We start from the raw sequence: 22,851 nt of genomic DNA, 5'->3' as shown, positions 1-22,851 counted from the left end.
CTCAAAACCAGGAAATGCTTGTAATACTACACGATATTATTATTTTGTGAATCATCTTATTTTATATAATCCATTACATTTGTGTTATTAGGTTTTAATTTTAGAATTAAATGTATAAACCCGATTACTTTTTTGAGTTCTACTATTAATACGCAGATAAACGTAATATTAATACAATATTTAGACATATTTATGTTACTACGACTTTTCTTTATATAATTGTTCTTAATTTCATGAATATGAGTAAAAAAAATCGATTTTTCTATAGAAAATGAATTTGTTTACTATTTTTTATTTTCTTCTTAATTTTTAGTTTTTCTTATTACATTTTATTCTATTAAAAGAAAATTATGTTTTCTTTTAAATATATTGAAAAAAATTACAGAATTCTTACGAAATAAAAATTACTGTAACAAAATGTTTATTTGTGTTAAACTTTCATTCATAATTTGTTTGTTTTTTCCTTAATTTTGATATTTTATGCTAGTTTTGGAGTTAATTGTAAATATGTTTAATGAAATTATAAAATACCAAAAAATATTGCAAGGAAGTACAAAAATTACAAGAATTAATTAATTATATTACATCAACAATTATAAAATGTAATAAATTTAGGTCTATTAGAAGTAAATTATAAACTTTTCATTCTTACTTGATTTACTTGTGTTAATTCTTATTTTTCATGTTATTTTGATGTTAATTTAGATATTTTTTATAAATATTTTTAATAAAATTACTGAACTCTTATCAAAATAGAAATTTCTCGAACAAAGTCGAAAAATTCCAATAATTATTTTAAATTTACATCAATAAATTATAAGATATTTCTTTGTTTTAAATTTTCTTTCTTAATTTGTTTAATTTTGATATTTTTTGAGTTAATTGTGAATATTGTTCATGAAATTAAAAAAGAAGAAAAAAAATACTTTAAAGAAGTATAAAAATTACAATAATTAATTATAATTAGAAGTAAATAAGAAAATGTTCGTCTTTAATTTGTTTACTTGTGTTAATTCTTATATTTTATGTTATTTTTGCAGTTATTTTAGATTTTCTTACAAAATTTTTAACAAATTTACTGAATTCTTAACAAAATAAAAAAAACTCTTAACAAAGTCTATAAAATCTACATAAAAAATCATAAAATGTTTCTTTCTGTTAAATTTTTATTCTTTAACTTTTCATTCTCAATGTATTTACTTGGGTTATGCTATTTTTGGAGTTAATTTTAATTATTATTAATGAATTTATAAAAAAAATACTTTAAGAAATTTTAAAATTAAATTAATTATGAATCTACATCAAAACTCGATTAAAAATGATTCACTGTGATACTTTTTTTTAAATGAAAAGAAAATGTATACTTTTTTCAATGTAAATTTTAATTACAGGTAATTAATAGAAGATGTCTTAATTCTATTGAGAAATGAGATTATTAATTAATGAATCTATGAAAAATGAGGCAATAATTAATTGCATATTTACATCAAAAAATATAAAATGTTGTCCTGTAATAAATTTAGATCTTTTAGAAGTAAATAAGAAACATCTTTAATTTGTTTACTTGTGTTAATGCTTATTTTTTATGTTATTTTTGGAGTTAATTTAGATTTTCTTAGAAACATTTTTAACAAATTTACTGAATTCTTAACAAAATAAAAAAATTCTGTAACAAAGTCGATAAAATATACATAAAAAAAAATCATAAGATGTTTCTTTCTGTTAAATTTTTAATTTTAATTATTATTAATGAATTTATAAAAAAAAAATACTTCAAGAAATTTTAAAATTAAATTAATTATGAATCTACATCGAAACTCGATTAAAAATGATTCACATATGAATATAAAATGTATACTTTTTCAATATAAATTTTAATTACAGGTAATTAATAGAAGATGTCTTAATTCTATTGAGTAATGAGATTATTAATTGATGAGTCCATGAAAAATTAGGTAAGAGTATTAAATCGTTTCGGCCTTTATTGTTTATTTTCTTTGACCTGTGCGAATAATGTTGTTATGCTAAATAATAAAATGATGTGGCCAAGTTATAACTGGGACTTTGCAATAACTTACAAGGGGTGAGGGCTTTAATAGTTTAAGATCAAAGGGCCGTCGTCGTTGGGGAAGTGGTAGTAACAGCAGCATAGTAAGGTGGTCGAACGTACAAAGGTGCGGTAAGGTAAGGTATAATATCGAATGGAGAATTCCGTGCGGTTTGTTTAATGTTTCTATTAAAACAATATGGGGAGAAATGCTTCGACCCCAAACGTACAGAACATCACACAACACAACACACACACACCAGTGATCAGGTAGCACGTTAAGTATTGATCAGTTTTAATGATGATTCCATTAGGGCAGAAATGCAGTCACAGACATTAACAAATTAATGCACGGACACTGTCTCCATAATTAAACATTATTATGTTTCACCACCGAAATCACCGATTCTTGATCGGCAGGAAACTCTCATTCTTCAGAGAGAATCGAAACGGAAATGGAATTGAATTATGACTTCTGTCCTCCTCATCCTCTCACATCACGCCCTTTTCCGACGGACACACACATGTCCTCAAGAAACTTTAAACCATTCTGCACGTGTGCTACATTTTAATACACTCAGAAACTTCCACAGCTCCAAAAACCAACCCCTTTCCCTACACTCTCCAAATTTTTTTTTTTTCGTCTACTTCTTCCATTTCCACACTTTTTTTTGTACTCTCCATCCGGGCGGAGACAAATCGAATTATCAAAACTCACCCGAATTCATTTAAAATTAAAACAAGAATAAACTCACAATGAGAGTGCGAGAAAAGACAACAAATTTCAAATGACGTGTTTTTCTCTTTCAGTTTGATTCTCTGCGACAACACAGTGAAGTTTATGTTTTCGTAATCCAATTTAGTCCACTGTAAAAACCTGAGAATTCACCTGTATTTATACCATTGAGTTGCATGTACAAAAAAATGTTGAGTCCACAATAAGACACAATTATTATCAAAAATACAGGAAGTTTCATTAATTTAAACACTATACTTCACATTAGATGAATACCAATTAAGTATCCAAAAATAAAGATGCGTACACACTACTCCTAATTTAATACATACACAGTTTTTCAGGTCTACCAACTAAGACACTGAAATTGCAGGTTGTAGCTTTGATTATACAATAATAAAGATGCATCCACACTACTCCTAATTTAATACATACATAGTTTTTCAAGTGTACCAACTAAGACACTGAAATTACAGGATGTAGTTTTAATTATACAATAATAAAGATGCATCCACACTACTCCTACTTTAATACATACATAGTTTTTCAGGTGTACCAACTAAGACACTGAAATTACAGGATGTACCTTTAATTATACAATATTAAAGATTACAGGAAGTTTCAATACTTTCAACACAATACTTCACATTAGGTGAATACAAATTAAGGATCTAATTATAAAGTTACATCAACGCCATTTCTCATTTAAGACATACATATTATTTCAGACCTGCCAAGTATTAGTTATTTTGAAAATCCTGAAATTACAGGATGTACCTTAAATTATCAAGAAATAAAGATGCATCCACACTACTCCTAATTTACGACATATACATTGTTTCTGGCGTACCAACTATTGGTTATTATCTAGTTTGAAGACACCGAATTTACAGGATGTTCACACTTCTAATTAAAAATATACTTATTTTTAGACTTACCAACTATTGGTTATTAAAGAGTCCGAAGGCACTGAAATTACATGATGTAGCTTAAATTATCAAAAAATAAAGATGCATCCAAACTACTCCTAATTTACGACATACACATTGTTTCAGGCGTACCAACTATTGTTATTATCTAGTTTGAAGACACCGAACTTACAGGATGCAGCTTTAGTTCCTCTACACTTCTCCTAATTAAAAACATACTTATTTTTGTAGGCTTACCAAGAGTCCGAAGGCACTGAAATTACAGGATGTAGCTTTAATTAAAATCATCACATCTTAAATCTATTTTAAACCTACAACTCTATAATTTACATTAAACAAATACAAATCAAATAAACAAAACTACTTCTACACTATTCCTAACAAAACATGTTTTTCAGGCGTGCGTACAATGCGTACAATTAATCATCACTGAAAATACAAATACAAATTTTAATTAAATTCTCTAATGATTTTATTTATATTTCTCAAGCACTTTACATTAAAATTATTAATTAAGAATCGCTTCGCATCATCCCTTCTTTGCAAAATTTTCCGCGTTGTCGCTCAATTGTTATGATTGTCGTCGTCGATGACAACGACCGTCTTTATCCGAAGCCTGTGGCACGTGTAATTTCCTAATTAAGTTCACTTCGATGAAATGAAGGAAGTTAATCACATATTTTCATATATTATACTAAGAAATTAATAAATTGCAATTATCAACGTAATTACACAGTGTTTTTCACATACATATTTATTTTTTGTAGGTCGTCCGCGCTTATTACTACCCGTCACGCCATCGTTTCATTTAAATTAAATTAAAAAAAAAGAAACAATATTATTTTCGAAACGTTTCAATTTATACATTACATTTCTATACATTCACACTTTGTGTGATATTTCATTTTTTTTTTAAATATTTTATTGTACATTCATACTTGACAAATACTAATTAAAACAAGTGTAAATGCAATTTTCAATAGGTTACAAAATGACAGCTGTCACTTTGAGTCAAAGTAAGCAACAACTGTCACCTTGTGTCAAAACTAGGAATTGGCAAATACACTTAGCAATTGAGACGATGTGTCTACTACAAACAAGATAGAATAAATTGTGTTGTGTACAATATTAGCATTAGTACAGTAAGTTGTAATTCATAATCATTTTCTCAATTGTGTAATGTTCATAGTTCATACAATGTAACAACTGTCATCTGTCAAAAGTGTCAAAGTTAAGAATTGAGTCGGTGTACAACTATGACAGCTGTCACCTTGTGTCAAAATTAAGAATTGGCAAATACACTTAGCAATTGAGACGATGTGTCTACTACAAACAAGGTAGAATAAATTGTGATGTGTACAATATTAGCATTACTACAGTAAGTTGTAATAGATAATCATTTTCTGAATTGTGTAATGTTCATAGTAGATACAATGTGACAGCTGTCATCTGTCAAAAGTGTCAAAGTTAGGAATTGAGTCGGTGTACAACTATGACAGCTGTCACCTTGTGTCAAAGCGAGCAAAAACTGTCAACTGTCACTTTGTGTAAAAACTAGGAATTGGCAAATACACTTAGCAATTGAGACGATGTGTCTACTACAAAGAAGGTAGAATAAATTGTAATGTATTACAGTAAGTTAGCATTACTACAGTAAGTTGTAATTGATAATTATTTTATCAATTGTATAATGTTTATACATGATACAATGTGACAGCTGTCATCTGTCAAAAGTGTCAAAGTTAGGAATTGAGTCGGTGTACAAATACAATCAAATATGTTGCGTCGTGCAGTAAAAAGATTCAGAAAAACTGAAAGATAGTCGGAATAGCATTAGAATTATTTGTGATGTGTACAATATTAGCACTATTACAGTAAGTTATAACTGTTCATAGTTGATACAATGTAATAACTGTCATCTGTCACGTAGTGTCAAAGCTAGGAATTGGTGAAATACATTTAGCAATTGGGTCGTTGTACAACTACATAAGATTGAGTAACGATGAGAGATAGTCTGAATAGTATTAGAATAATTTGCGTTGTGTATAATATTAGCATTAGTGTAGTAAGTTGTAACCGTTGATCATCTTCTTGATTATATTAAGTTCATAGTTGATTTAATACAAGGTATGCATTTTGGTTGAATCATAGATAATATTATGTATCTCTGAAGCCAATTTATATGCAGGCACCGTTTGTCCCCTATACATCTTTGAATTTTGATTGGTCTATTGGCAAGATTGAGTTTGCATAATCTAAACGTGCCAAGGCCAGCATCTTAACATTCGACATCACAATTTTTGTTTAGTTTTCATCAAAATCAAACTATTTCTTATTACTTTTTTACAATTTAGTTTAATAAATTACTAAAAATAAAACTATTTATTATTGATAAATCGTTTTATTTTTTTGGAATTTGTGTTAAAAAAAATTAATGAGAATCAAAGTGAACTGAAATCTATTGTAATATTGATTCTGGAAATGGTTACAAATGTTTCGGGGAATTATTGGAATCGTTGCGAACTAAATGTTCTTTAGATTGGAAAGAAGAGTAAAACCGTAATTCACTATTGATGGAATCGCTATAAATAGCCGTATTCGATTTGAAAAAAACAAAAAATAAATAAAAAAAAAACGAAGAGAGAGCTGCAGTTCGAAGCAAATGGGGTAAAACAAAACGAAATACTGCTTGCATTTGTTTCTGTATTTTTTTTGTATGTTGTTTCCGTCGCAGTAATTGTTTCCATTATCGACCACAGATGGATCAACGGTCGTGTGGTCAAGGAAAGTGAGTATATTCCGGCGAGGATTCAAAATTGATGGGGGTGAGGGAAGTCCCGAAACGCTCTTCCACCGCCTCCTCGACGAAGAGGATGAGGATGAGATTCGTTTCCCTCTCGTTCTCGTCCAGACAAATATATTTATAGGGCCACCGAGTCCGTTTTCTAAACCAGGAAATTAACATTTAAATTGGTCCGAGGTCCTGCGACCGGGCGTCCGCTCTCTCTCTTATCGAAATTTACATATCTATCTTATTTCATTAAGCGCAATAAATCCGGACACTTAATCAAATCGCCTCTAGAAATGAACGTAGCTTACGTAATTACCGGAGCCAATGGAGTACCAAAGTGTATGCTTACATCGTATATATCGAAATCCCGACATTCGAAATCCCGACATAGTCAAAATCCCGACAATCATAATTTCGTTTTTGGTAATCCAACTTTGTCAATGACTAGACTAGATAGTTTTAAGGTAATGTAGGTAAAAAGCAAGGTATTAATCTAGACCAGCGGTCGGGGAACTTTTTTAACCATTACCCCAAATATTATTGCGTAAGTCGATATTACCCCCCCATTCTGAATTCATAAAACAATCAACGTAAATTTTAAATAAACTTTATTTATTGAATTAATTTGCATTTACATATTTATAAAAAAAAAGTTACATGACAATAGTAACAAATAGTAATAGACAAACAAAATAAAATTCTTAAATTGGAACAAACAAAAATTAATTGAAAACTTTCCCCCTTCAGGTTTTGGAAACATGATATTGCTTCATGTTTGATATAATTACTTTAAAATTGGGACTTTTTGATGTAAGAGCAATTTGAATATAGTCTTCGGCGTTTAATCGATTTCTGTTTTTCGTTTTGATGTTCATTAGAGTGGAAAAGCCTTGTTCACAAAGGTAGGTTGTTGCAAATGGCAGCAATTTTTTTACCGCCTCCTCATGTGCAATTTTGAAAGCCTTTGCAGCCTTTGACAACCAAAAATACGACAGTTTTGCTTTGGTCTCAAATTGAATACAGTATTGGATGGAAGAATTGCCTCTGCCAAACCTGGTTCTTCTGGTATGTTAGTAATTTCACATTTAAAAGCATCTACAACCCAATTCACAGTTTTTCCATCAAGATCTGAAAAGTAGTCAGAGAACCGCTCTCTGAGTTTGGTAAGAAATTTTTACCCCATTTTGGGTAATTTACCCCGGTTCTCCGACCGCTGATCTAGACAATAAAATATCGATGTTCTTTTTTATTCACGTAGTAAGTAATAACGCTCATATTTAAATTCATTTGTTTCACATCTATATCAAATAATAAAAGATACTGTCGAGATTTTGATAGTTTCAGTGTCAGGATTTTAACACTGTCGAGATTATGGTTGTCTGTATTTTCACAATGTTGAGATTTTAGTTGTCGGTATTTCGATATATGCTTGCTTTTCCTCATTTCATTTCATTACATTTCGTTGCTGCTGCTGCTGCATTTGCTCGAGTCGATGTTATGAAATTAACGAGAACAAACGATTTTAATATAAACACTGTAATAAAGTCGATACGTGCACGGAATTCGAGTCGTGTTCTTTCGCCTCCTCGCTCCACACGTTACAATATTATGCTCACTTCTTTTGATTCTTAATATGTATTACAAGTAAATTGCAACACGTACAGCAGTAGTAGCAGTAGAAGCGTTTTATTAATCCACTCGAGATTATTCAAGTAACATCCTGATGAGATGCCTTCGGTTTCCAGAGCGGAAGAACGAAATCGTGACCATCCCTGGGGTTGGTCTACCTGGAAACAGAAAAATGGGACTATTGAACCCCACATGATGTGGGATCCAGTTTCATCCCACGATTTTCCCTCCTCATCTCGACCATTGTGTCTTCTACTTTCTGGGGGAAAAAACGTCACACGGTCCCTCATCAACAGCACGCTTGATTGATGCCCACATTCGACATTTCTAATTGTCAAAGTCGGCCAGGAAATCGGACGATAATAATACAATTCGTAAAAGGAAATATTCACAATACTCACAAGAATTTTGCTTGAATTATTTTCCCTATTCCCGATCCTTCAAAGCAATAACAATATTTGTTTATACATTTTTTCAACCTTTTGTCAATGAAATCCTATACATCAATTATTCTACAAGCAGTTTTCAATGATTACAACAAAATTTACACAATTCAAAATCCTTCTTTGATTAATGCTTATTAATTTTTACCATATAATATATAAGAAATGATTGTTCTTCAGTCATTTCCCACTTTTACAGAATTATAAATAAAGAGAAGAATTATATTTACATAAAAATGGATTCGATTTTCGAACAATTTGGTTTTCAAGAACAAATTATGTTTGAGAAACGAGGTTTTATTATTTATTGTATATACTTATTTCACACTTTTTTTCTCTTGTTATAGAAATATAAAAGAAAACAATTATTTTTAAACATTATTCAAAAAATAATTATACAAAAAATTATCATTTAAATAATAATTTTAGCAGAAAAATTTGAGCCAGAAGGAAATCAAAATAATTTATTGTCTTTTTTATAAATAATTGTTAAGTTTGAATTAATGCAAACTTAGTGTGAATATGATTTCAGTTTTTCTAACAATTTGGTTTAAGAACTGAAATTTCACTGTATAATGTAAAAAATCCCGATCCTTCGAAGCAATAACAATATTTGCTTACACATTTTTTCAACCTTTTGTCAATGAAATCCAATACATCAATTATTCTACAAGCAGTTTTCAATGATTACAACAAAATTTACACAATTCAAAATCCTTATTTGATTAATGCTTATTAATTTTTACCATATAATATATAAGAAATTATTGTTCTTCAGTCATTTCCAAACTTTTCATTTCCCACTTTTACAGAATTATAAATAAAGAAATGGATTCGGTTTTCGAACAATTTGGTTTTCAAACAGCTTTCAAGAACAAATTATGTTCGAGAAACGAGGTTTTATTATTTATTGTATATACTTATTTCACTCTTTTTTCTCTTGTTCTAGAAATATATAATTATTTTTAAACATTATTCAAAAAATAATGATACAAAAATTTATCATTTAAATAATAATTTTAGCAGAAAAATTTGAGCCGAAAGGAAATCAAAACAATTTATTGTCTTTTTTATAAATAATTGTTAAGTTTGAATTAATGCAAACTTCGTGTGAATATGATTTCAGTTTTTCTAATAATTTGGTTTAAGAACTGAAATTTCACTGTATAATGTAAAAAATCCCGATCCTTCGAAGCAATAAAAATATTTGCTTACACATTTTTTCAACCTTTTGTTAATGAAATCCTATACATCAATTATTCTACAAGCAGTTTTCAATGATTACAACAAAATTTACACAATTCAAAATCCTTCTTTGATTAATTCTTATTAATTGCATATAATGTATAAGAAATTATTATTCTCCAGTCATTTCCAAACTTTTTCATTTCCCACTTTTACAAAATTATAAATAAAGAAAAGAATATTTTTTACATAAAAATGGATTCGGTTTTCGAACAATTTGGTTTTCAAACAGCTTTCAAGAACGAATTATGTTTTTATTATTTATTGTATATACTTATTTCACACTTTTTTCTCTTGTTATAGAAATATAAAAGAAAACAAGTATTTTTAAACATTATTCAAAAAATAATTATACAAAAATTTATCATTTAAATAATAATTTTAGCAGAAAAATTTGAGAAAAAAGGTAATCAAAATAATTCGGTTTTCAAACAAATAATGTTCGAGAAACGAGGTTTTATTATTTATTGTATAATCTTATTTTACACTTTTATCTCTTGTTATAGAAATATAAAAGAAAACAAGTATTTTTAAACATTATTCAAAAAATAATTATACAAAAATTTATCATATAAATAATAATTTTAGCAGAAAAATTTAAGGAAATCAAAATAATGAATTGTCTTTTTTATAAATAATTGTTAAGTTGTTTGAATTAATGAAAACTTAGTGGGAATATGATTTCAGTTTTCCTAACAATTTGGTTTAATAACTGAAATTTCAATGTAAAAAAAAAGTGAATCAAGTTTGTTAATATTGTTAAGTATTTCTTAAGTAACTTATGCATTTAATGTGATTGTTTATAAGTAACATTTAATGATCAGTATATTAACAATGGATTTGTAAAGTGAGTATTTTCGATTAGAAATTTCATTGTTTTCTCTCCATATCTCTTACATAAGAATAATACCTTCGTTGAGCCATATCTCACATAATTCCGCAATACGCGTAAATTCTCACCTATGAAGTAATAAATCTATGAGCCGTTAAACTTACGTCGCGCTTGTTGGAGGTTTGGGGGTGTTGGATTTTCGTTTTCCTGTTTCCATGTGCCACTCGGGTTTTATTATAATCGAAATCGTGATGAAATTTTACTATCATAGGAAACATAAGTCTAATAGATTTACTAACAGACCGAAACTTTCTTTACTGCCACCGGCTCCAGCCATACATACCTGCACAAATGCAATGATTTCAGCAAAATTGCTTTTCTCGAGAACCTCGATTCATATTATATTGCAGGAGGCAGGTGCCACGATCCGAAGGCTGCGGTTCGCCAAAATAAACATGGTCTAGTCGACGAGGACCCAAAAAGAGATCTGGTATACCTGAAACCTCGACCAAAAGGCAGGTGCAATCTCCAAAACAGGTTGCTCACGAACGCTTAAGATTTTTTTTTCTGTAACTCTCTTTCCAATTTTTTTTTTTATATACATAATCTGTTATCCTCTTGCCGTGCTTTTGGGGAAGAAAGTGTTAATCGGAGCAGACGTTGTATAACAGGTTTCTTGACTTCTTCCAAAGCAGACACGAGCCAAAAATAAAAAATTTTTCTTCTTCACTTTTAAATATTATAAATTATGATTAGTTTCTTTTTTTTGCACACACGATTATAAGTTTTATCCTCGATAATTAGCGGAGTTAAACTGAAACGCTAAGGCGGCGACTAATAAAGATTAAGGATGTCGCATAAACTTTTGCACAGTTTAATATCTAAAGAAAAAGCAAAGAGAAAAAATCCTCATCCCAATCCCAATTAAGGAACTTTGAATATCAATCAGGATGTTCGGTTATTGTTTGGAGAAGTCAGGTAGGTAGAGAAGTTGTCCTATCTTTTAAGATTTATTTTTTTCTAATTTCGAAACGTTCGTGAGATTGGGGTCACACCCCGAAAACGAATCTAATTTTGGATAAATGGGCAGAATCTAATTTCGGCACTCTTTTGTTTTGGAAACCGGCGACGCCTTCCTTCCATCTTTTTCCTTCATTAATTTACTAGGAAACCCGAGGCAAACCAATATAAATATATTCACTGAAAGATGCAAAGAATTTTTCTTTTTCTTTTGCTAATAATAAATTTAGGTTTGATTTTATGGGTCGTGCATTCTTTTACTTAATTAACTAACTAATTTATTTTTAATGGAAATTTACAGGTCACATGACATTATTGACATCTGTCATATATAATGAGTAACAAAAACTATTGACAGCTGTCAATTAATTGAAAGAAGTGTCATTTCAAAATTGTTTCATACGTCTACATAAAAAAGAAAAATATTGATTGACCAAAACTTTTGCTAATTGAATTTATAATGAATCATATAATAATTAATTTCTAAATGTCATATAAAAATTATTTTATGTAATATGCACCAATATAAATATATTGATTGAATAACTGAATTTATATTTGTAATATTCTTAATTTAATTAATAAATAATTTCTATTGTTTTATTAATTTTTAATGAAAAGTAATATTTTACATGTTTTATGACATTATTGACATCTGTCATAAGTAAAATTCTTGACATATGTCATATGATAGAATTAACAACTAATATTGACAGCTGTCAATTAATTGAAAGTGTCATTTCATAATTGTTTCATACATTTACATAAAAAAAGTTATATAGTGATGGAAATGATTTAACGATTCTAGAGAACATAAAGAAACTTATTAAAATATTACCACAACAAAGAAATTTGATGTTCCAACATTCTTACAGTAAATTTTATATGAATAATATTGATTGACCAAAACTTTTGCTAATTGAATTTATAATAAATCATATAATAAATAATTAATTTCTAAATGTTATATAAAAATTATTTTATGTAATATGCACCAATATAAATATATTGATTGAATAACTGAATTTATATTTGTAATTTTATTAATTTAATTAATAAATAATTTCTTTTGTTTTATTAATTTTTAATGAAAAGTAATATTTTACATGTTTTATGACATTATTGACATGTGTCATAAGTAACATTCTTGACATATGTCATATGACAGAATTAACAACTAATATTGACAGCTGTCAATTAATTGAAAGTGTCATTTTATAATTGTTTCATACGTTTACATAAAAAAAAAGTTGTATAGTGATGGAAATGATTTAACGATTCTAGAGAACATAAAGAAACTTATCAAAATATTACTACAACAAAGAAATTTGATGTTCCAACATTCTTACAGTAAATTTTATATGAATAATATTGATTGACCAAAACTTTTGCTAATTGAATTTATAATAAATCATATAATAAATAATTAATTTCTAAATATTATATATAAATTAATTATGTAATATGCACCAATATAAATATATTAATTGAATAACTGAATTTCTATTTGTAATATTCTTAATTTAATTAATAAATAATTTCTTTTGTTTTATTAATTATTAATGAAAAGTAATATGTTACATGTTTTATTACATTATTGACATCTGTCATGAGTAACATTATTGACATATGTCATATGATAGAATTAACAACTAATATTGACAGCTGTCAATTAATTGAAAGTGTCATTTCATAATTGTTTCATACGTTTACATAAAAAAGTTATATAGTGATGGAAATGATTTAACGATTCTAGAGAACATAAAGAAACATCAAAATATTACCACAAAAAAAGAAATTTGATGTTCCAACATTCTTACAGTAAATTTTATATGGAAAATATAGATTGACCAAAACTTTTGCTAATTGAATTTATAATAAATCATATAATAAATAATTACAAATTAATTATGTAATATGCACCAATATAAATAAATTGATTGAATAACTGAATTTAAATTTGTAATTTTATTAATTTAATTAGTAAATAATTTCTTTTGTTTTATTAATTTTTAATGAAAAGTTATATTTTATATGTTTTATGACATTATTGACATCTGTCATATGTCATCTGTCATGAGTAACATTCTTGACATATGTCATATGATAGAATTAACAACTAATATTGACATAAAAAAGTTATATAGTGATGGAAATGATTTAACGATTCTAGAGAACATAAAGAAACTTATCAATGATGTTCCAACATTCTTACAGTAAATATTATATGGAAAATATTGATTGACCAAAACTTTTGCTAATTGAATTTATAATAAATCATATAATAAATAATTAATTTCTAAATATTATATACAAATTAATTATGTAATATGCACCAATAAAAATATATTGATTTAATAACTGTTATATGTTACATGTTTTATGACATTCTTGACATCTCTCATATGTCATCTGTCATTAGTAATATTCTTGACATATGTCATATGATAGAATTAACAACAATTATTGACAGCTGTCAATTAATTTAAACTGTCATATCATAATTGTTTCATACGTATACTAAATGCTTTTTATCGAAATTATAAAAAACTTATCAAAATATTGCTACAGAAATAAATTTATTCATGTGTTTTGCTGTTCCAACATTCTTACAGTAAATTTTATATGGAAAATATTGATTGACAAAGACTCTGCGTGTGTTTCTGAAGCGTGGGAGATATCGATTTAATTGAACACTAAAGCTTATCTTTATTTCTATTACAAGATAGATAGATTCAAGCCTCGTTTTATTATCGTGAGCATGGCTTTATACATATAAGGACAGACAAGTTTCCTTTTTTCTTTAAAAAAAAAAAAGAAGTTATGAATGTTTAAAGCAGAACTTCAATACCTCCGGTTCTACAAGTTAATCGAAAACTTGGGCCCTAGGATTATGTACATACATGAACTTAGTTAGTTTGTTTATTGCGGAAGGTGCGTCCCTTCTTTCCCTACTGCGGGTCGTGTTAAGCATCGGAGGTGGATTAGGCTTGTCCCAGATGTAATAAAAATTGTAGACCCTTGCAAAGAAGAAGGTCCCATTCCATTTTTAATGGCCATCTCGAAAATAAGGAAGAGACTAGAGTCTTCCTTGTACAAACAGCCAACAACCTTGCTCAATTTTTGATGCCGCATAATAATCGCATCCCTTTTCCACCCCGAAAACCTTTCCACGTAAGAGCCGAAAAGAATCAAAGCCTCCATGTAAACGCATGACCTAAATAGCGATCGTGAATATAAAACGCCTACTCTTTGATTCACTAAGGAACTCATTACATTTGATCAGGATACGAGATGGTCGGTATTCCGTTGAATTATTTAATCATTACTGAAGTGGTCTTAAATGTGCAATGCGTCTCCACTCTTTTTTTCGTCTTCTCTTCTACTGAATTTATGGGCTTTATAAAGGCGACGACGGTTTTGGTTTGTTCCGAAAACGCTTTTCCGGTCCTGTATACATTATGTAAGGACCTTCAAACAGCCCATAACATCAATTACTACAGCCCATTTCATTCACCGCCAATTTTTTACAAATTCACTTTCTATCTCACTTTTCACTCTAATGCATAGATTTAGTTGCGTTTCACCAAAAAACTTTTCAATTAATTGCTACGATTCATTCAAAAAGTATTTAATATTAGCATCTGTTTACATTAATTCTTAATGAATAATTAGTTTCGGTTTTCGAACAATTTGGTTTTCAAACAGTCTATAGGAACGAATTATGTTCGGAAACTGAGGTTTCACTCTAAGGTATAGATTTAGTTGCGTTTCACCAAGAAACTTTTCAATTAATTGCTACAATTCATTCAAAAAGTATTTAATATTAGCGTCTTTTTACATTAATTCTTAATGTGTAAATGGATTCGGTTTACGAACAATTTGGTTTTCAAACAGACTTTACAAACGAATTATGTTCGAGAACCGAGATTTCACTCTAATGTACAGATCTAGTTGAGTTTCAAGTGCTATAATTCATCCAAATTGTTTATTTATTTGTTAATTTCAAGTAATAATTCACTTTCTTTCATTATTTTTAATGTGAAACTTAAATTTTACAACTATGACAGATGTCTGATGGTAGAATTACAAACATTGACAGCTGTCAGATTTAGTTGCGTTTCAAATAATTGCAAGAATTCATTTAAAAAGTATTCAATATTTCACCAAATCAATAATATAGTTTTATTTTATTGAAAAATTATTAAAAAAAAATAAATCAATAATATTCAAAAATTGTGTTGATGTCTTTATTTAAATTGTTAAATTTTACATCTATGACAGATGTCATATGACAGAATTAGCAACTAATATTGACAGCTGTCAAATTTAGTTTTGTTTGAATTGACATCTGTCAATATTAATTCTTAATATTGACAATATTCAACTAAACTCATTTAAATCTCATTTCAATCATTCACTAATTAAATTATTAAATGTCTGAATTGATTAATGTTTTTGTTTTAATTGTTTATTTAAAACATTTGTTTACTTTGACGTATATCAGAATTGTCAACTAACGTTGACAGCTGTCAATTAATTTAAAATGACCAATAGTAATTGATTATTTTTATAGAAATATATGTCAAATATAAGTATTTTGATGTTGAAATAAAATACTAAATATATTTGATTGAAACTTGACGACATAAGCTGCAATAAATAGAAATAAGTAATTATGTAATAACTGCGTTGATGACTATTGATTACATGCCAAATCTATTCAAATTGTATTGTATAAACCTCAAAAGTAATATCCAATAGTTACAAACAAAAACATAAACATATAATATTAAAATATGCATAAGAAAATGCTTAATCCATATTTTGTATTATTCCTTATTAATGCGTAATATATTACATAATGTTATCAAAAATTCATACTACTCCTAAATTCTACGTATCTTTTATTGATTGACGCTTTATGAATGCAAAAACATAAAAATTTAACTGTTAAATTTTAACACGAATCTCAATATTAACCGAAAGACTTGTAATGTATTTTAATAACGCGATGATCGTTAAAGCCACGGAACGTATCGAACCGTCAAATTTAAATAAAACAAATGAAACGTGTCCGTTCGTCTGAAGTTTCGATTCAGAACACACTCGAAAAATTTACATTTTCAGAACTTCCTTTCGATGTGCGTGCCTTTCTTCTCTACTCGAAGAATTCCTCAAACATTTGAAGACATTCCAATAATTTTATGAAATATACATATTTTTCTGTATTTTTTAATATCATTTCCTTCAATCTAATTAATTCAATACTTGAGATCACAATAAAATGTAAATTTTTAAATGTTAGTATTCGCTTTGAGGTTCATCAATATCTAACAGAAATACTTCGCATAGTGCGGTTTTGATCATTGCTGATTTGATATAGTTTATAGTCCTCCATTAGTACGGATTAGTATTTTCCATAATTTAATATAATTATTTACAATTTATTTCTATCTAATTTTGTTTCTTTCAATCGCATGAATTCAATACTTGAGATCACAATTAAATGTAAATTTTTAAATGTTACTATTCGCTTTGAGAATCATCAATTTGTAACAGAAATACCTCGCATAGTGCGGTTATGATCATTGCTGATTTGCTTTAGTTTATAGTCCTCGATTAGTACGGATTTGTATTGTTGTATTATTATATTCATTTAGATGAAATTACATTTTTTTTTTCATAATTTAATATAATTATTTACAATTTATTTCTATCTAATTTTGTTTCTTTCAATCAAATGAATTCAATACTTGAGATCACAAGAAAATGTAAAGTTTTAAATATTAGTATTCGCTTTGAGGTTCATCAATATGTAACAGAAATACCTCGCATAGTACGGTTTTGATCATTTCTGATTTGCTATAGTTTATAGTGCTCGATTAGTACGGATTAGTATTGTTGTATTATTATATTCATTTAGATAAAATTCCATTTTTTTCACAATTTAATACAATTATTTACAATTTATTTCTATCTAACTTCGTTTCTTTCAATCGAATGAATTCAATACTTGAGATCACAATAAAATGTAATTTTTTTAATAGTAGTATTCGCTTTGAGATTCATCAATTTGTAACAGAAATACCTCGCATAGTACGGTTTTGATCATTGTTGATTTGCTATAGTTTATAGTCCTCGATTAGTACGGATTAGTATTGTTGTATTATTATATTCATTTAGATAAAATTCTCAAGAATTTAATACTTGAGATCACAATAAAATGTATATTTTTAAACATTATTATTCGCTTTGTAAGAAGTTTTTTTTCTTCTTGTAACAACAATATTCAGTGACTTTAGGTCTGATGAATAGAAACTTGTATACCGATACCCTTAGTGACCATATGGCGTCTTTTGTTCCATTGAGACGACCATAGTTACCTTAAGGCAGCAAATACATTGTATCTTTAATGGTATCCATGGGAACATTACGTAAACGGAATGATCCTTATACGCATATTGAGATAAATATAATTTTGAAAAGTTCATAATCACAAAATAAATTTTCAGTAAAAAATATTTCAACAAAATAATTAATTTTTTCATCAAATTTTTGAAGAAAAATAACAATTTTCAGTAAAATTTTTGAACAAAATGATATATTTTCAATCAAACTTTACAAAACAAAAGCTTTAATTTACAATAATTTCCTCAAATAAATAAAAGTAAACTTTGTAGTTTAATTAGAAATCATTAATTTTCACTGAAATATTCAACAAAATATCCAACAGTGAGTGAGAACAAAAACTTCTTAATTATAATACGTACATTCTTTAGAATAATTTCCTCAAGTTCAGTTAGCATTGATTAAGAATATTTTAACAAGAATTTCTGCGTACGTGCCGCTTCCTTAAGTACCGAAAACCCCAAAAGTCGTGACTACATGTACTTGAATTACAAAACTTTATTAGTTTGCAAATCAATGTAATCTATATAATTATAGAATTTCCTGCAAATCTTGTCAAAAAAACTTGCGTTAAGATAGCTTTTACATCCGTAAGAGAAAACAAAGAAAGCGCATTTGCAATAATAAACATGTTTGCCTAATAAATCGTTAGGGACGTTGACGCAACGCAACACAACGCAGCGTTACGTGATCCGGTGCTGCGGAGAGCGATTACGCAACGCAAATAGATTAACGAGAGTTTGCAATTCCCCGAAGTGCACGAGAGAGAGAGAGAGAAAAAAATGCTTCTGTTCTCAAAACTCAAAGGCAACCTCAAGAAGTTTAATTAATGAAAAAAAAAATAATTAAAGGAATTATGTAATTGGGAGATTTTGTGCTGAAAACTTGCAATTGCGATTGAATTAAAGTTGGAACTTAATGTTATTAATATTTTTTTTTCTTTCTTAACAAACGCATTAAGGAAATTGGATTGCCGCGTTATTAAATAGAAGTAATATTGGAGAAGGAAGTTTCTCGAATGATCATAAAGTGAATGCAAGGATTTAATTAACTTTAATAGAAGATAAAAAGTAGTATCAATATTTTTACTATTCCCAAACTATATTTTTACTTTATAAAGAAAAAACTAAGTTATTAGAATGAGCGAAATTTTGAGTCATTTGTTTATTGCGGTTAAAATTTAGATTTCCGTTTGACACAGAAAAAAAAAGCCACGATATTATTTTTTTCACTGAAAAATTGAATACGTATATCGTGGTGATACATGTTAAGTAATTAATCAGTGAGGATTTTAGCTTTACCGGATTTTTCTCTTTAATTGAGTTTAATCGATCTTCGATCGAGAGATTTTAATGAGCGATGAGGACGGGTGCGTCGGATTAACTCATTTCATTAATTATGCTTTGCCGCCATCCCCCAATACTTTTGCTTAAGTCTAAGTTTTAATGATGGATTTAGAGATGAGAGATGGAGACATTGAGATTCGAATCCGTTCGGTGCATTAAAATCCCTTTAGACGGTCATTTCGGGGGTTTTCTAGGGAAAAGAGCAATTAGGAAAAGGGGCGCATTTTTCATAGTCGTTAGTTAATATCTATCGCTAATGACCGTTTTACAAAGGGGTACGTGAGAAATCGCACAGTTTTTCTTCTCTACTAGAAATATCTTTATGTTCAAATTAAGAAGTTTAAGTTTTTTTTTTTTCGTTCTGAGAATGTAAGTAATTATTTACTTCCATTAAATACAATAGTTTTGAAATGTTACCGTTTTTATTAACCCCTTAAGCGGTATGATGCAGTGTATTACACATATGCATGATGCGAATATATTCGTCATAAGTGATAAGCAATACAATAGACCATGACGAATATATACGTCATAACCACTTAAGGGGTTTGAATCAATTCAATTCTATTATAACTTGAGACTAAGTAATATGTTATAGATATTCCTCGCACAGTGCGGATTTGCTATTGTTATTGTGGTTCACATTTGAATCAATTCAATTCTATTCTATCTTGAGAGTAAGTAATATGTTACAGCTATACCTCGCATAGTACGGTTTTCATCAGTACAGATTTGCTATAGTATTAGTTTCTTATTAGAAACATTTTAATGTTTAATTAATTCAATTCTAATTTAATTTGATTATAATTATTCATAGATTTAGATAAATATTTCAATTATTGTTAGTTGATTCAAAATATATATGTTTCATTTCTATATACGTGCGAGATCCCATAGTTTTTTCCATGTTTATATGTAGTTTTTAAGCAATTTGTTTTAGATCTAATTTGTTAATTTTGGTTTTTCTTCTCTACTAGAAATATCTTTATGTTCAAACTAAGTTTAAGTTTGTTTTTTTCGTTCTGAGAATGTAAGTAATTATTTAGTTCAATTAAATACAATGGTTTTGAAATATTACAGTTTTTATTAACCCCTTAAGCGGTTTGATGCAGTGTATGAACTTTCCTAGTGGTAACGTATTAGATATATGCATGTTGCGAATATATTCGTCATAAGCGCTAAGCAATACAATAGACCATGACGACTATATACGTCATAACCACTTAAGGGGTTTGAACAAATTAAATTATATTACAACTTCAGAATAAGCAATATATTACAGATATACCTCGCACAGTGCGGATTTAATCAGTGCGAATTTACTATTATTATTTTGGTTAACATTTGAATCAATTCAATTCTATTACAACCTGAGATTATGCAGCTATACTTCGCTTAGTACAGTTTTGATCAGTGCGGATTTGCTATTGTTGTTAACGTTTGAACCAATTCAATTCTATTACATTTTAGGTAATATGTTATAGATATACCTCGCACAGTGCGGATTTCTTATTGTTATTGTGGTTAACCGATTCAATTCTATTACAAATTGAGACCAAGTAATATGTTACAGATATACCTCGCACAGTGCGAATTTTCTATTGTTATTGTGGTTAACATTTGAATCAATGCAATTCTATTACAACTTGAGACTAACTAATATGTTACAACTATACCTCGCATAGTGCGGTTTTCATCAGTACAGATCTGCTATAGTATTATTTTCTTGTTAAAAACATTTTAATATTTAATTGATTCAATTCTAATTTAATTTGAGTGTAATTATTATAATTATACATAGATTTAGATAAATATTTCAATTATTGTTAGTTGATTCAAAATATATATGTTTCCTTTCTATATACGTGCGAAATCGCATAGTTTTTTTCCATGTTTATATTTAGTTTTTAAGCAATTTGTTTTAGAACTAATTTGTTAATTTTACGTTTTAAATTAACATTTTAACTAATTTAATTAACCTAAACCTAATTATATATATTAATTTACTATATTAATGATCTTTGCAAGGACTAATTTAACTTATTTTTTGTATTAATTTAATTCCAACTATTATTTAGATAATATTTTATAGATTAAAACTAATTTTCCAAAATTTAATACATTTTTAACAGGAATATTTATAAATTATTGAATATATTTCATTTCCATCAATATTAGAAAATAAATTCAAAAAATGATTTGAACTAATTTTTAATTAAAATTTGAACTAATTCAATTCTTTAACATATTTAATAGATTATTTCATTGATTTTCAAGAAATAAATGAAAGGGTAGTAATAAAAATTAATGAGTATTGAAAATGTTATGTTTTAAATGAAATTTTGAACTAAATTTATACCATTTTAAACCAATTTTCTAAATCCTTTATAAGATTATATTTTTAAATTTATTTTCACTTATTAAGGATTATTGAATAAATTCCAATTAATGAGTAATAAATAATGAAATTCTTTATGGTTTTTCTGCTATTGAATAAAGCTCTCTGTAAAAAACATAATCATTGTTGCAAAGCCTGAGGACTTGTTTTTCATTGTTTATTTTTAATCCGTAGGGCGCTTAATACAAATCATTGAGTATTGAATATTATATGTTTAAAATTAACTTTCGAACTAATTTTATTCAATTTTAATTCAAGCTTAATTAATATAAGAATAAATTGATTTAAACCAAATCTTCCAAATCTTTTTTCAATTATTAAGAAATTTTAATTAATGAGTAATAAATATGTAAGGCAGAATGTAATTGTATCAATCATTATGTAAATTTTGCTATTGAATAAAGCTCTATGTAAAGGACACGAATCAAGTAGCAATAGAAACAATTGAAGAAAAAAAAACATAATCATTGTTACAAAGCCTGAGGACTTGTTTTTCATTGTTTATTTTTAATCCGTACGGCGCTTAGTACAAATCATTGAGTATTGAATATTATATGTTTAAAATTAACTTTTGAACTAATTTTATTCAATTTTAATTCAAGTTTAATTAATATAAGAATAAATTGATTTAAACCAATTTTCCAAATCTTTTTTCACTTTTTAAGAAATTTTAATTATCGAGTAATAAATATGTAAGACAGAATGTAATTGTATTAATTCTTTATGTAAATTTTTCTATTAAATAAAGCTCTATGTAAAGGACACGAATCAAGTAGCAATAGAAACAACTGAAGAAAAAAACATCATCATTGTTGCAAAGCCTGAGGACTTGTTTTTCATTGTTTATTTTTAATCCGTAGGGCGCTTAATAAAAATCATTGAGTATTGAATATTATATGTTTAAAATTAACTTTTGAACTAATTTTATTCAATTTTAATTCAAGCTTAATTAATATAAGAATAAATTGATTTAAAAGAATTTTCCAAATCTTTTTTTACTTATTAAGAAATTTTAATTAATGAG

This window comes from Nicrophorus vespilloides, unplaced genomic scaffold (assembly GCF_001412225.1).
Source record: "Nicrophorus vespilloides isolate i.1.1-1 unplaced genomic scaffold, Nicve_v1.0, whole genome shotgun sequence".
NCBI lineage: Eukaryota > Metazoa > Arthropoda > Insecta > Coleoptera > Silphidae > Nicrophorus > Nicrophorus vespilloides.
This window is presented reverse-complemented; position numbering follows the sequence as displayed.